Source organism: Pinus tabuliformis, chromosome 1_1, assembly GCF_031772625.1.
Source record: "Pinus tabuliformis cultivar Carrire ecotype Pingquan chromosome 1_1, CPIR1, whole genome shotgun sequence".
Lineage (NCBI taxonomy): Eukaryota > Viridiplantae > Streptophyta > Pinopsida > Pinales > Pinaceae > Pinus > Pinus tabuliformis.
In genome coordinates, this window is record NC_142297.1 from 713,101,621 (window position 1) to 713,119,337 (window position 17,717).

The window sequence follows — 17,717 nt, forward strand, 5'->3', positions numbered from 1 at the left end:
GGTGGAGACAAGACTGGTGTAGATGTGGGATTTAGAGATTAGGGACCTATTCATAGGGCTCTACAAAAAGCACCAAAGTGAAATGTAGTCTATGACAATGGATATTTGTGTGTTGTGGTTGAATTGATTTGGGAAGTGGTATGCACCCATGATGCAATTACTGTGGATGCATGAGATAGTCTATCTATTATAACTTAACTAGCAAGGTGATGTTTGATCTTGGCTATATGGTGAGTAGAAGATGAAGTCCAGGAATTGTTGAAAATGTTCCTGCAGATACTAGATAGTGAGAGATATGTAGTTAATCTAAGGGGGTTACCTATCTGGTTACTAGGATGATTTGAAAATACATTATATAGACCCTTACACCATGTCTACTTAAGGGAAAAAATAAGCATCAAGTGTGTTAGGACATTAAATGAGGCTCTGCGTTTACATGATATTTCAGTTTAGGACATCAACAGAGGGTGGAGCCAAGAATGGTGCAGATGTGGGATTCATAGATTAGGTACCTATTCATACAGCACAAAAAGCACCAAAGTGAAATGTAGTCTAGGGAAATGGATATTTGTGTGTTGTGGTTGAATTGATGTGGGAAGTGGTATGCACCCATGATGTGGTCACTTTGGATGCATGAGGTAGTTTATCGGTTGTAGACTGATTAACAAGGAAATGTTTGATCTTGCCTATATGGCTAGTGGAAGATGAAGTCTAGGAATTGTTAAAAATGTTCCTGCAGATACTAGATAGTGAGAGATATGTAGTTAACCTAAGGAGGTTACTTTTGTGGTTACTAGGATGATTTGAAAATACATTATATAGACCCTTACACCATGTCTACTTAAGGGACAAAATAAGAATCAAGTGTTCTAGGACATTAAATGAGGCTCTATGTTTACATGATGTTTTAGTTTAGGACATCAAAAAAGGGTGAAGCCAAGACTGGTGCAGATGTGGGATTCATAAATTAGGGACCTATTCATAGGGCTTTATAAAAAAACACCAAAGTGAAATGTAGTCTAGCACAATGGATATTTGTGTGTTGTGGTTGAATTGATGTGGGAAGTGGTATGCACCCATGATGCAGTTATTATGGATGCATGAGATAGTTTATCAATTATAGCCTGACCAAAAAGACAATGGTTGGTCTTGCCTATATTTCTAGTGGTAGATGAAGTCCATGAATTGTGAAAATGTTCCGTAGATACAAGATATTGAGAGATATGTAACTAACCTAAGGGGGTTACTTGTGTGGTTACTAGGATGGTTTTAAAATACATTATATAGACCCTTACGCCATGTCTACTTAAGGGACAAAATAAGAATCAAGTGTGTTAGGACATTGAATGAGGCTCTGTGTTTACATGATGTTTTTAGTTTAGGACATCAACAAAGGGTGAAGTTAAAACTGGTGCAGATGTGGGATTCATAGATTAGGGACCTATTCATAGGGCTCTACAAAAAGCACCAAAGTGAAATGTAGTCTAGCACAATGGATATTTGTGTGTTGTGATTGAATTGACGTGGGAAGTGGTATGCACCCATGATGCAGTTACTGTGGACGCATGAGATAGTCTATCAATTATAGCCTAACCAACAAGCCAATGGTTGATCTTGCCTATATTTCTAGTGGAAGTTGAAGTCCATGAATTGTTGAACATTTTGCTACATATACTAGATAGTGAGAGATATGTAGCTAACCTAAGTGGGTTACTTGTGTGGTTACTAGGATGATTTGAAATAGATTATATAAACCCTTGCACCATGCCTACTTAAGGTATTAAATAAGCATCAAGTGTGTTAGGACATTAAATGAATCTCCATGTTTACATCATGTAAGAAGAAATTGCCCCGGTTTGCATTTTAAACATATCTATGACAAAATTATTGTACATGTCCAAATTCCACTAGTTTTATTTGATCAAGACTAGATTAAAAACAAAAAATTTTGAATCTTTGAAACAAATCCCATTAGAGAAAACAAAGTCTTATGACAATGTAAATCATGATAAAAGTGATGAAATTCTGAAGATAACAAAGGAAAAGAATAAAAATTTTATTTTTAAAATCTGGAAATATTGACAAAAAAATAACTGGAAAGATCAAGTAAGCAGGAAGGTTGCAGTAAAAAATGAAAATGGGGAGATGGTAGCAGTTGAAAATTTTGTAACCAACAAAAGTTGTGTCAGTTGTAGGTAAACGATATAACAGGGTTCCTTACACCGTGTATGTATATAAAGAAGATGATAAACTTGAGGCATCAAATATGAAATGACATAATGCTATATCTAGGCTACATTACCATTCTAGGTACTGAACTCATGGTTTTTCATAATGGGATTGAGTTTGGTGTTAGAAATCAGAAATTTGACAAGTTTATTTGGAGAGACATAGATATGACAAATGTGTGTTGGAAGTTGTTTCCAAAACCACCTAATATTTCTACGTTGAAATCAACAGATGAAAACAAATTGAGAAGGGACACAATAAGCATTCAAAATGAAAATTGGGATACCCACCCGGTCCGGACCTTGGTTGGCAGCTCCTTATCCGTTTGGTATAGCGGGTCCGACTGGGGATAATGGGACCAGTTTCCCAATCTAAGGGGTGTGTGTGTGTGTAGAGTTGAATGATGCTGATCTAGGAGTATTTTAAGCTAATTTAATTCAAACTTCTAAGCTAACTCTATGCTATTGTAATCTAATAAAGGAAAAACAAAACATCTAATCTACACTAACCCAGGGTATATTTCTTCTATTATGCGATCTAAAAATATTTCGAACAATAACTGGTAATAAAGATCATTCAGCTATCATAAGAATAGAAATCAATTAAGATAAACCATTCTGCATAAAAAGTTAGGCAAAACAGTTGTGAACAACATATCGCATAATAAGTTATTCATATATCAAGCACAAATAAATGACTCCACCGTACAGAAGTGCCAAATGGTAACCCACACATTCATGCATTAACATATAAACAACTGAAAACTACATATCACTTTAAGAATATGAACAGAAACAGGTCAAGAGATAAAATTACCATTTATGACTGGTTCCATTCATAAGCTTCAAGCAATAACGATTTATCTCTACTTGTTCTAACATCTACTAAGAGTACAAAAGTGCAACATCGGTAGCAGACATTAAATGCAAACATTTATAAATCTTGATCCATCCATTCACCAAAAACCCCCTCCGAGGGTGCAAAAGTGCATGTTCTGAGGACAAGTTTATTGACAAATTTCCGGACCCTTCTCCAAATGCCTGAGAAGGGTTTAAATACTGCTAACTAATTAATCTTAATTACATAAATTTAGGACACGGTTTCAAATGACCGCCCTTCTACTAAAGAAAAATATTTCTAAAAATTGAATCTAATTTCTAACTGTTTCTGTATTTGCTCCTTAGTGCTGTAAGCAATGCAACATTTGCCTGGGAAGAGTCGGCTGGTTGTCTTCTCCTTTCATTTGAGTTACGAAAATAGAAACAACAAGAGCTGGCACCGCTTTCTGACAAACTGGAAGATATTTTCCTCTGGCTTGGTGTATTCGCTATGTGTATACTTGGTAATATCCCAAATTTTTCTCAAACTGATTGTGTTGTTGCTATTTCGGTTTCCGGCATGGCGAATGACTGAGCAAGTTAGGGACTTTGCTCTCTGAACAATTTTCTGTATTGAAAACTGCTTCCGTTCTTTGTTCCAGGTTTTTCTAGTGCGTTTTCCTCCTTTAGCGTTTTTCTTTTTGCTTTACCCAGTCTAAGCTTCAGGATCTTTTGAAAACATGCTGCTTTTGTGCTCCTTTGACTCTGAGTTTTGGATAGTCTATTTCCATCAGTCTCTGTTGAGTGATACTCTGGAATCCGCGGTCTTGCTGCATGCGGCATCCGTTTGCGAAGGCATTTCTTCTATGTTCTCCAAGTATTGACGCTTTCCCCTTTTCCTTAGATGTTTCCTGCACATTGATTTATATTAGTTGTTGTCTTACAGTTTACGCAAAGAAAAAGAGTAACGACGAAAAGATTGACATGAAAGCTTTAAGCTCTAATGAATGCATAATCATGACACTCATAATGAACTGACTCTTCGAAAAACACAACACAATCCTTCTCGGATACTTTGGCATACAATCATTAATTTCTTTTTAAGGTGCGCGCCCAATTTTGGTCTGCAGACAGCTTTCCTTGAACGCTGTGCCGAGGAACCTTTGCGATGAGTGATTTTTGCGACTCGCATCGCAGTGTCGAGGATTGCGTCGTTTAAGATGTGTCATCGCAGGATTTGATGATCGCATTCATCGCAGATCGCAAATATCGCAGATCGCGCTTAATTATAATCATTGTGTGCTGCTTATGCGATGTTGCGATATGCGACGTCGCATATCGGCCGTCGGCGATTCCTTAAGCTTTTTATTTAAGAGAGCTTCACAATATAAGCGATGCGATGAATTTCGCGTCGCTTCTTCGCAGCTCATTATGCGCATAGGAAAACGTCTCGTTCTCTTCTCGCGATGCGATATAGCTTTAGGGAGTCAAAATACAGAGTTTTGATAAAAAGTTTTTTTTGGATTTTTTGTTAAGGGTCCCCATTTGCTTGGTGTTATTGCTAATACCAATCAAAGAGGGGGGTTGTTGGTGACCACAACAGAAGGATGAAAAAAATGAAAGCGGGAGATGACAGTAGTTTAAAATTTTGCAACCAGCAAAAGGTTTTTCAGTTGTAGGTATGTGCATGAGGCAACTTTGACTTTGTATGGTGCCCATGGATTCAGAGCTATTTTTATTTAGGGATTTGAGTTTTGAAGGTCCAATGTTCAAACAACACCTATGTGCAAAAATATGGATTCAGTTAGTATCTAATTGAGCGTTAATGAATAGACATTATTGTTAGGATATTTGCACACTTAAGAGTTGGTTAAGATCAACCTGCTCTAATATGTTTTTAGATAAAGTGTGCTTCTTGAACAATTATCACATAAGCTTAGTGAGCAAAGTAACACATCGTGAGTAAGCCTAATAGTTGAGAACAATGCTTCCATCCTGGAAATCAAAGGGCATACATCATAAAAATGGATTAGCCCTTGTGCTTAATCACTGAAAAAAGCACTCTCAGGTGTCTATAAAACTAGTTTAAATTTACTTTTGCACAACTTCAATTATGATTCTAACTTTAAAGTTCAGATATAGAATTAGGAAAATAGAATTTTTTACAGGTAACATTTTCATAAATTATTGTTATGAAAAAGCCTAGTCAAAACATTTAGAATCAGTTCTTCAGGGCTAGTAAGAGCATAGTTAAAACCCTGATCAATGTGGAATTTCTACAAGGATCTATATGCTTATGGCTGCATCACTGACTGAGTTCATGTCGATTCTAAGACAGTCAAGAACATTTTTCTTGTGAAGAGATCCAAAATCAAGGGAATCCATGAAGTCCCCATAATCTAAAGGGAATAAGGTTTGTAAACCACCATCGACTAAGTAGAAAAAAAAAATGCTACATGAAGGTTTGGCTGAGGCATTGGAGATAGAGACTGATTGTTGAAATTATGTGTAGGACTTGGATTACATGAGATACCATTCAGGTTCACACTGGAGATAGTAGCTACACCTTCATGAAGCGCAGTTGAAAATATTTCAATTTCTCAATGCATGCAAACCAATGGAATCGCTAGATTTGAAAAGATTTTAATTTCTCAATGCATTCAGCCCAAAAGAATCAATGGTATAAATCTTAATTTTCATACAATGATGCAACTCCATATAACGTCATAGAAGGATGTAACTCTTTGCCCAATCCTACAAAACCCACTCTACTCTACATTCATTTCTGATCGATCCCTTAGCAAAAGAAAATCAAAAACCATGTTGATCCCTTAGCAAAAGAAAATCAGAAATTGTAGAACTAACACAAGCTTGCCTTTCACAATAACAGGTAATAAAAATGCATGTAAACCCATAAATCCAACTAACTTGTGATTCCAACTCCAAAATTGCAGACTTCAATTGTGAGTTAGCTATTGCCCGCCTCTTCAAAAGCCTCCAAGTTCTCTCCAATGCTCTTCTATCCATGACAAAGGCTGTAATTATATAGAAAATTTACAAGCCCTAAAAATCTCTAACCACATCATGGATTTCTCTCAAATCTCTCACAATATATCAAAACCCTCCCGCCAACAGCAACAATTTGGCACCAAAAGAGCCATCTTCATGGATAGAACATCCTATTTTCATGGAGAGTTTAGAACTAGGGTAAACCTAAAGTGGACCTCTTCATCACAGTAACAATAACCAGTTTTCATGGAAACAAGGTTCTTAGCAAGTTTTCGTGGGTAAGAATAGCAAGTTTTTGCAGGGTAAGAATCTTTGGTTTTCGTTCCTAGGGCTTTCATACCAAGTTTTCACAGAATTGGGCTTTCATAGCTAGTTTTCCACTCGCCATGCCTTTCAGTCCCTAGCCTTTTCAGTTATTGTGAGTCTAATTTTCTTTTTAGTTTCTTTTTAGCTGTGAGTCTAAGTTCCAGGTTTTTGTTATTTTGTTTTTATTTTATTTCGAGTTAAATGAGTTTATTATAGTTTTTATTTTATTTTATTTTAAATTTAATTAATATTAATGCTTAGTCACCATCTTCAAAGGCTTTTGTGTTTTTTCTTGAAATTATTTTATCACTTATTTTATTTATCCATTGTTTTTTATTAAAAATAAATAAATTATTAATCCATTATCTTTTATTAAAAACAATTAAATTATTAACAAGGTTCATATACCATTAAAAAAATTAAATTATTAACAAAGGTTCGTATACCATTAAAAAATTAAAAAATATTCATATATCATTAAAAAATTTACAAATTGATTTTCTTGAAATGAGTTTCATTTCATCACTTACTTTATCTATCCACTATAAAAAACAATGAAATTATTAACAAATTAGGTTCATATACCATTAAAAAAATTTACAAAATTAAATCATTAACGAAGGTTTGTATACCATTAAAAATTTAACAAAGGTTCATATACCATTAAAAAATTAACAATTTGATTTTCTTGAAATGAGCTTCATTTCATCGCTTACTTTATCTAGCCACTACTAAAAACAATTAAATCTTTTTTTTGGTCAAAAACATTCATTATATTATCATAGCAGAAGTGTCAACAAAATATAGTGTCGCGGGCTTAAGCGTTGGCACAAGCCTTGCTCTAAATAGTAAGAAGCCTGAAGAGAAGCCAAGACATCTGATGTCTATGGTTATTTTCAGATCAAAAAGATCAAAATTACATGTCTCAAAATTAAACATTAAGGAGGGGTATTGCCAGGAAACATGGGAGGTGCAACAAAGAAAGCAGCGCATTCATGCATATGATAATCAATGTGTTCCACTAGAGTCTCCAGGGTGCGGATATGGTCGTTTGTGCATCAAAGCTGACATCAGAGACCTTCCACCAAGTCGAGGGTCTCATTTTGCATATGTTGGAGATCATTGATATAAGCAACCAATTCATTTCTATCATCATACCTCTGCTCCCTCAGTGTATCAATGTTGAGTTGTATGTTATTCAACTGGGTCGCGATGGAATCCAAGGTGACCTGAGCATCTACGTGGCCTGATGAGTGAACTAGGGATAGGGTCATGTCCACAGCGGAGTGGCGACTCTCAGTCAACTCAGAGTCTGAATTAGGTTCTCCATGCTGTTGTAATTCATCCATATGTGGGTTGGCATCCCCCCCCCCTTTAGGTAGGCCCTCACTATTGAGGCATACAACCAACACCAACACCACCACACGAAGCATACTGCCTGACTAGAGAAACACACCATGAAATTTTGAATTGACGATACTTAAATAAAACTCCACTTGTTGTACCAGAGAAAGTGAAAATTAATGTTATCTGGCTAAGAAAGAGCCCAAAGTCTCGATCACCAACATCGTGACCATGACTAGCAAAGAAGAAGGAAGGCATGCAAGAGGTCTCAGGGTCCTCAGAGCTCAAACAACCCCAAATATGGCACCTGAAGTTGTTCTCCCCAGCAAACTGATTATCCAACGGAGCTTCCTCGAACCAGAGATAGAGCCAGACTAAGGAAAACTTTGTGTATGCTCCTGGCCCATGCATTCCAGTCCCAGAACCAAATAGTTCGTTATGTCGGATAGAGAAATCTTCCTCCGAATCCCATGGCCATGCTTGATGCAGGTTCCAATTCCCCTCCCAGCCGAATTTGATGGTCACATCATGTTCTGTTGCCCCACACCATAGCCTGAGCTAGGACACAAACAAACCACACCTCATCCTCTTCCGACACTCTCTCATCATCGCCAAACACCTGCAAATGACCTCCTGCATGTAATCCCTGTGTGGTATTAAAAACTGCTCGCAAGGAGTAGGGTATGAGTTCTGACGACTCTTCATTGCGTTCGTGTGGTGTGTGGAGGCCCCTCTAGCTCCTCGATCTAATGCACCGCCAACTAGCCCCCAAAATGATCACCCCCATCAGGGAACACTTAATTAGTCATTAGCAAAGGTTCATATACCATTAAAAATTTAACAAAATTAAATCATTAACAAAGGTTCATATACCATTAAAATTTTGATTTTCTTGAAATGAGCTTCATTTCATCACTCACTTTATCAGCTATCCACTATTAGAAACAATTAAATCATTAAAAAAGGTTCATTATATCATTAAATAATAACTAGGGATAGGATTTTTTTTAATCATATATATGCACATCAGATGGATTCAGAGACCCTTGTATGAAACGTAACACTTCAATAACAAAATTGAAATTTTCCATTTCTGGAATGACATAATTAAAAATTACTAACATAAATGTTTAATTCATATACTTGTTATGCTTGTTATTTGGTCGTATTTTTATTCTTTGACTATAATAGTAATTTACATTAATCATTATTAATTTTCACTTATTATCTAGTCATATATTTTAATCCTAAATTAAATTAGTCATTTAAGTTAGTCGCTTTTAGTTTAGTCACTTATTATCTAGTCATATACTTTATCCCTAGATTAAATTAGTCATTTAAGTTAGTCGTTTTTAGTTAAAGTTGCTCAAATTTAGTAGTAATTCACTTGAAATCATTGTGGTGACTAACTTTTTTAGTCACCTAGTCATTAATTTCATCATTTTCTACTAGTGTACCATGTGGAGTTTCCTTGCAATGGAGACTCGAGACAATGTGGTCTCGAACTCCCTCAAGGATTATTTTCCTTGCCTTCACCACACACTTCTTCCATTCGGCCAAGTTCTGTGCATCTGTAGCTGCTAGCTTGGGGACTTCTTGATCAATGAATTCCTTCAAGCCATTATCTTCTAGCACAACCTCCATCCTGTCCCTCCAGGCTATAAAATTCGAGCTTCCTTCCAAGGAATACTAAAGCCTCAACCCATGGAATGCTATATGCCGATCTTGAAGTATGTATGCAAATTCGACTTTCACCTATAACCTAGAAACTCAAAACTTTGAAATCTCCTCTAGAGAGCTAATTTTAAATTAGCGATATCTCCCTGATCCAAACTCCAATTCATCCAATTTTTTTTTTGAATTTGGGTATATTTTCCCAGGGAATCCAAATCTAAAAAAAATTTCTGAAAATTTTGCATAGAAATTCTCAGAACTTCTCTGAAAACTCTCATCCCAAGACACAATCTTGCTCTGATACCATGTAGAAAATCTTGTAGATTCACAAGCTCATGTAATATACTAAAACAAAAGACAAAAATCTACTTTTACTCTTTATAGCGGAAGCCCATAAACACAAAGCAAACAATAACCAATAGAGGAAGAGAATCAAAGGCACATAATATAGTAAATATCTGGGGAAAGCCACAACTCAAAACCCCACTATTTGTTTTGTATTAATCTGAAAAATCAAGATGAAATTACAATGCTTGTTCTCTCAAGAACAATCCTAGCACTCAACAAATTCAATATCCAACTCATAAACAAGCTCAAGGCCAAAGATTAACCAATTCACAAGCTCTCCAAGTCTCTATTCCAATGTGTAATTGCTATGAAGGATAGCTTGTATTTAAAGGGATATAAAGCCTCTAAAAATAGCAGAATCCATCAAAGATCAATTCCTGATTGCATGCACTATTCGTGCAACTCAGAATAATCTACAACAATTAGTACATTGTCCCTACACTCCAATCTCAACTTGGTCTTTCGCAGAACCAACATGCATGAGTTTCCGATGGTGGAATCTTCAGTTAACTAGAGTACCACTAATTAGGTCACTAGTGTCCCAACTAGAATGTTTACTCACTATTATTTCCTAAAATGGATTGGAACTAATTTAACTGGACTTAACTTAATAAACTGAGTTAACTAATTACAACACATTCATAACCCATCCTTAACTCCTATAAGTTAGGGAGAACATATACATGTCTTTTAAAAGACTTCCAATTCGAATTTCCTAAATTAATTAAGTTAATTAAACTTAATTAATTATTTTCAAATTTCCTAATAAAAGAATTCTATTTTAATTCATAGTTTAATTCAAGGACAAATTAAAATGGAATTTCTTGTTTCCATTTCTCAACATCGATTTGTCTTGTTGTTGATTCTATGCAAAGTATCAATAAACATGATGCCTCTAAAAATCACTTATTCCTTGATATTGGTTTTGGTTCTCCAAAAACTCATTATGTGAATGAACGATGTATTCATAGGATTTGATGGGAATTGCAGAAGCTTGTTCTTCTTCTCCAGAAAACTTGAACAAGCTCTCTAGCTACAATCTGGTTTCGCAAGCTGCAAATCTAATATATGTCACTAACTCAGGCAGTGCCCGGGCATCTCTTAGTTCTTCAACATACACGCTCAATATATGATTTAAAGGTATATGCTCTACGAGAGCTCAGTTGGATAATGTGAATCCCCCTCTACTGAAATCAAATCAAGGGCCCTATTGTAGCATTTTTTGGTTTTGATAAGATAGAATATTTGAAAAAATGTTAAGTTAGGATATGGACATAATAATAGTGAATAAAATGTTAGTAAAAGAAAATATCTTGATAATGATGTCCATATCAAAGAAAATGTTAGGTAGATGCTCTAAAAAATTAAGGCAAAAAGAAAATGTTAGGTTAGAAAGAAAATAAAACAAATAAACTCTAAAAGTGAGCAAGTCTAAATGCTACTAATTTGTTTCTGCAAAATAATGGTTGTGTGCAGCTTGTCTTAAATGCCATAACCCATGATAGTCAAATAGTTTAATCTTGACTGCTTCATGCCTTAAATTTGATGTTATAGTTAGTGAATAAATATCTGGCCAAACTGTTTAATCTTGGCAGATCAGTAGTTAGGTAGAGAATAATAAGGTGCTCATCAGTTTAATCTGAGCCCTTGGAGGTTATAAGGGTAGATTTAGATAGTTTGCTTTTGTAAATAAGAAGAAATGAAAAGGGTTTGTTAGCTTAAATTCACCCATTAAGTGAAGAAAGAATGATAGGTTAAGCAAAGGGTAAGTAGAAGAAAGGTTGCAGAAGTTTGATGATTGATTGGACAAATCTAAATTTATCATGTTTTACCATATGTTTTTATGTCTAGGAGGCAATTATATAAAGCAAATGAAGGTCAACAACATCAATTAATTAACCTCCCTCATCCTTATCCATTCATATATTTACTAATTTCCCCTTCATACATTCATATTCATTCATTTCCATAAAAATCCCTTTTCCTAAGGTCAAAGCCCTTTTTACCTAGGAAAAGTAAAAATTCCATGTAAAATCCCTTTTTACACAAAAACCCATAAAAATATCTTTACCCTAAGTATAAATGCTTATATGAAAAGTCAAATCATTCATTAAAAAGCATTATACTTAGTCACATTTCCCTTTTCCGCTCATATTTCATTTTTAATACTAATTTATGTATTAAACCCTTAAAATTCCCCTTTCCCGTATAATATTAATTCCTTTTATAACATACCCCGAAACCTTAGTTTTATTAAAAAACTATGTATTTTATTAAAATATCACATCGCAAATGTTCGGGATCGTAACTTTTCATATGAATGCACCTTTCCCCGATTGTGATATGCAATATGTCATAGACCCGGACTCAAGGCTAATATATATCATGTTTCATTCCCGTTTCGCATCTGATTCCATCACAATTCCCAACTGAAGCATAACCCTCCATGTATTTCGATCTCACCCTTCGATATGGAAGCATAGACCCGATGCTATATATATCACAATCTATTGCAACATCGCATCTTCCTCCATCGCAGCTCCCCGCTAATACCATAACCCTTTGCGCATTCTGATCTCCGATTGCGATAGACCCAGACCTAACACAGTCATATGTCATATTCCATTCTACATCGCGTCCGCCACTTATCGTATTCCTTTGCGATGGGCCTACCCCCACCTAACTCCAATTGCGATATGCGAATAGACCCAGACCTGATATCTTTATCCACTCCAATTTATATATTTTCAAATCCTCCATATGCATTTTGCAAAGGTTTTCTTTATAAAATCATTTCATGGTTTAAAACGAATAATTAACTTAAGCCTCCATTTAACCATTAAACTCCGTTAAACTTAGTTTTAAACCATAATACATCCATTACCACCATATTTAATCACCAAGACCCTCCATGTTGCTCCTTCCCTCCACCACCGTCCAATCTAAATCCTTCAGATCCAACGGCCCTTCAACAATTTTAGGTTAGCTCTTTGTACGGGCATTACCGACTCGAAAAGCGGTATTCCACCGTCCTCCATTACTATGTGTTAGGCTTAATTTATTTCGGGTGACCCTCTCCTAAAACCGCCAACACCTTTAAAGCAGTGCGAAGAATCCCAAAACCGCCTCCAGAAAAACAACAAATGGTTACTGTTCACTTCGGGCCGTATTTCAAAAGGAAAAATACTTTTCCCGTTTAAGCACCAAAATACCGTTTTTGCTCTGTTTTGTCTGTTTTCACAGTGAAGCCTGCATAAGCCTCTGCGCCAAAAAAACATCATTTTTCCTTCCGAATATTCCCTGGACTCATCTGATATCCTTTAAAGCTCAGCAAAGCCATGAACGACCTCCTCTGTCACCATGTTTTTCTTAATAAGTTTCTGTGTTTTGTAGGTAAAGATTGTTGTTCCAAGTTTGTAAATAAAAAGCCTGTGTAACATTTGGAAGACAAATATGAGGATTTTACTGTTGAAAAACACAATAATAAAACTGAAATGCACAGTAAAGGTAGAAAAGATCAAAGTAAAGGTCACTCTGCCAGGTCAAATCATATTAAACATAGTTTAAAGCATTATCGGGTAAAAAGGTTAAATGAAGCAATCTATCAACATGAAGGATACCAACAATCGATTAGCCAAAAGGGAAAATTATTAGACAAACAAAGCCATCACAACCTAAATAAAAGGGACAACAAGAAGCAATTCAATAGCTACCCCTATCTTCTTGCATGGATATCTTTTCCTTTCCTAGAATAAATCTTAATCAGTTTTAGGATATTTCTTAGTTTTATTATTGTATAAATAACTCTCTTCTCAAGATGTTATGGGTTCAGAGTTCAAGATTCATAGTTCATTACTTGTAAAGTCTTGAATGTTAATACTACTTTGAACCTGGAAGCCACCTTTGAAGGAAGCTTTTGCAAACACTTGATCATCATGTTTTTCTTCATATTCTTATGACTTACAGAGATATCTAGGTAGGAAAAATTTGTGTTTCAGTTGATTCCTATAAGTTCCTGAAGTAATCATCTATTAAGAGATTGGATTAATGCAACAGTCTGTGTAGATAATCCCCTCTAATCAATAAATCATCAGCATCTTGTGTAAGCATTAAGTATACTGCCTTGAACCTTTGGAACGTAGTTTAGAAGGTTTTCCAACTTATGATTGTTCTATTTTATAGCCTGGAAACTGTGATAATCATACTTTTTGTTGTCTTCTACTCACCACTATTTTTTATCTATATAACTATGTAATGCTTTATAACAAACCTTTGTTAAAGTATTAATATAACCCAAAGGATTAATTACTTTAATTCTGCATCTGTCTTCATTCATTAGTCTTCCAAAAACTTAGGCCAAAAACCCCAAAACAATTATTTTAGATGCTCTGGCATTGGTACCTAACCTACTACTATCTCAGAGGAACAACAGGCCCAATATAATATTTGAACCCTTACCCTACTTTTTACCTGCAATATTCAACTTGTGCAAGCAAATTTTCTCTATCTACAAAGGAATTACTTGAAATGGGGATCTTTCACATCCTTAGAGACATTCTAGCCAGCTCTACCCTTGTTTCACAGATAGTTGTTCCTTTTTCATCAAATAGGCCTCTTGATCAGGTTACCTTCTTGTCTAATCATTTATATGCAATAAGTGTCTTGTCTAATCATTTACATGTTCAGTGCTACTTTCTGTGAATATTTATGTGTTGTGAACATTTATGTGCTAGAAATAATAGATGCCAGAGGTTCTTAGGGAGCGAATGCTCCTTAGGTTAGTTTTTGTTGTAATTGCACAAAATTTGTGGCTTAGATAAAGGTTAACTAATTTGGATTTGATTTGAATATTTTCTTTCTAAGAACTATATAAATAGAGATCAATGACAAGGGGACATGCATATGCCATCTTTGTGACTGTTGGAACTTGCTGAGTAACTTGGCTAACTTCTGAATCAAGTCATTTTGACACTCACTGTTAAATTCATGTAAATATGAGATAATTCCTCAGAGATATACCACATTGGAAGCTATTGATATAGCATATATGTTAATTGAGATTGAATTCAAGGACCTAAAACCAAGATCTGATTTCAATCAAAACAACTATTTTTTCCTTATTCTCCGGAAGTAAACAAATTTTGATGAACCAAAAATGTTGCTATATGTGAAAGCCTTGTGTCTTTTTCATTGTGAATGAAAGGACGCAATCATTATTTTGTCATGAATGCCACCTCAGTGTAATTTATGTTTCTTAATAATTTTCAATCCAAATGTGGTGCCTTCTTTTTCCTCTACTTGTTTGAGCTTTGTTTCTTGGAAGTTTGAGAGTAAGTCAACCCCACTATTATTCACAACTTAGCTTATCTGAATGTCACTTTTTGTTGGGATGTTAGCTTTGCTGATTTTTCACACTTTAGGTTTAATGTATTGAAGCCTTTTCTGGAATGATATTGTCCAGAATAGTAACATAATTTCCATGTAGTTTACACTCCTGACTTCTGTGTTGTCTTACTTACTAACCCATCAGAAAGGGTATACTCCAGCTTAGACTGACAACATGAATTAATACATATACGAAGTTGCACTACAAAGAAGATTTGGGAGAAGAGATTCATTTCATTGATGGGAAGGATTCATCAATTTCTCAACCCACATCTTCCTAACAACGAGCCTCATGAGCATATCAATGGATTGACCTGTGAGAAATATATCAATGGAATGACCCGAGTAGACCAAGGGATCAAGGCAATAGCTACGCGCATCAAGGATATACCTACACCGGGTGAACTTGACCGTACCAAGTGAATCATACCTTACCTTACCATAGTGTACCATACTGAGTGAAATCGTTCCAAACCAAGGTAAGCATATGATATGCCATACTTTTAGGCTCAAATCATAGGATTTCCCACTATGGAGTTCGATCTCTGGTTGCTTCTTTTAGTCTCTGTTCTGATATCTAGAATTTGACCAAGAAAGAAAGGAACGGGACACCTTGTGGGATTCATCCTTCTTCCTTTGGTGATTCTCTTTCAGGAACATTTAAATAAATGATTTTGGGAAGCTTTGTTACTGGGATTGGGCACCAAGAGAAGCAGGAATTGGACACCTTGTGGGATTCATCCTGATCCCTTTGGTTATTACTTCTCATCACATCCAACTACCGATCTCTTTCTATGAGTGAAATCCATTCTATAGCTGATTCCCATATGCTTATATAGTCCAATCAATTGAACGACGATTAATCCACTAGAAGGGAAATATTTGTGCTACTACCGATACCAGGTATCCAGCAAGCCATACCGAGCTGGGTGAAAGAGAAAAAGGAATGGCACTAGCTAGAGAGAAGGATCAGACTGACTACTTGAAACTCTCATACACAGGGAAAGAAGGACACTATGAGTGAAAGATAACTGGAATGAGTTGAAAGAGAAGTGAAAACATCATAGGAATGCACCATAGGGTTATGTTATTCTCCTTATGAATTGTTGTTTCATACTTCCAACAAAAAAAAAATCACATGCAAATGAACATGATTTATTGATTTCACTTTTGCTAAATCTTATTGAAGTGTTTCAACTGCATTCTAAAGAGACCATAGTTGGTTCATTATGAAGTTAACCTTCTTTAATGCATCATAGCTCTTACGACCTATGCATTTCCATATCAATAATCTATGCATTGCTAGATCAATAGCAATGGCATTACAGAAGGGTGTGTAGACTAAAATTCAGGCCATCTGCTACACTTAAATCTCACTTGCTTGAAGCATCAATTGATATTTAACAATATAGTTAATATTTAATTCAAAAAATTGTAGTTAGAATTCATTGGCAAGGACTTGCTGCTTTGCAACCTCCCTTGTTTTATATGTTTTGTTGGTTAGACTATGGAAATATCAACATAACTGTGATGTATGTGTTGTTTGAACTGCAAAATAATACCACTTAAAATAACGAGAAAGGCTTTCATTTGGAGATAAAGGTGATGTTTTGGGGTAATCGATTGATGGGAGTTTGTTACGAAGTTGAAAGGACTATTTCTATCAATTGAAAAAAAAACCATAACATCTTCATTAACAAAGAGGGAGTTAAATATTTATGTGACAATTATATTGTTTGACTGTATATTTCACTGAGAAAGCATTACATAACAGAAACAAATGGACTAACAAAAAGCCACTTGTAGTTAAAAAATAGAGAAAAAATTGCCTAATACCTCAAATCTTGCCAAAAATTACAAATCAAAACTTCATATTCCTTGCAGAGGCTCATTAGATGCTGCCTATGATCCAAAAAGGAAAAAGACAACCCTGTTAGTGCACAAAACATCTGACATTTTTTATCACACCACCAATGAGGATTTCAAAGAAAATCCTACGAGACTGAAGAGAGAGCCCACATTTAGAAAGAGCATATGCCTCCATGTTTTTCTCTTGGAACACGTGTAGGAAGGAGATGTCTTTGGAAGTATATACTAGGGCCCAAATATTTGTCATCCAATGGTGGAGAGATGGGACCTCAAGAGAAGCCTTCCCCTGATCCCATTCAATGACAATCCTTGAATCCCAACAATCTTGATCCCGTTAATTTTCAAGACAATTTGCACATTGGAGGGTGCCCCACAACGCACCACCCCTACCAAGCAACAAGAACCACTCTCTCCATACAAAAATAAATGGAAATAACATTCTAGGAAGAGCTTGATTAAGACCCCACATCCTAGGAAGAGCTAGCGACTCACTCAAAATAAATTCAACATGTAAACACACAATATATTTGAATTTTCCCAAAATAAGACTAGTCTCAAACTAACTTGCACTTTCAACTCAGTTAACTCACACTCTAAATATAGATTGTACTTAACTTAGATTATCTCTTCATGCATCACTAAACTTGAATCTTGTTAGACCTTCATGCGGGATTAATTACTATTTCCAAAATACATCTCCTCTTTCCACTATGGTATTCTACACATAAGATTTTA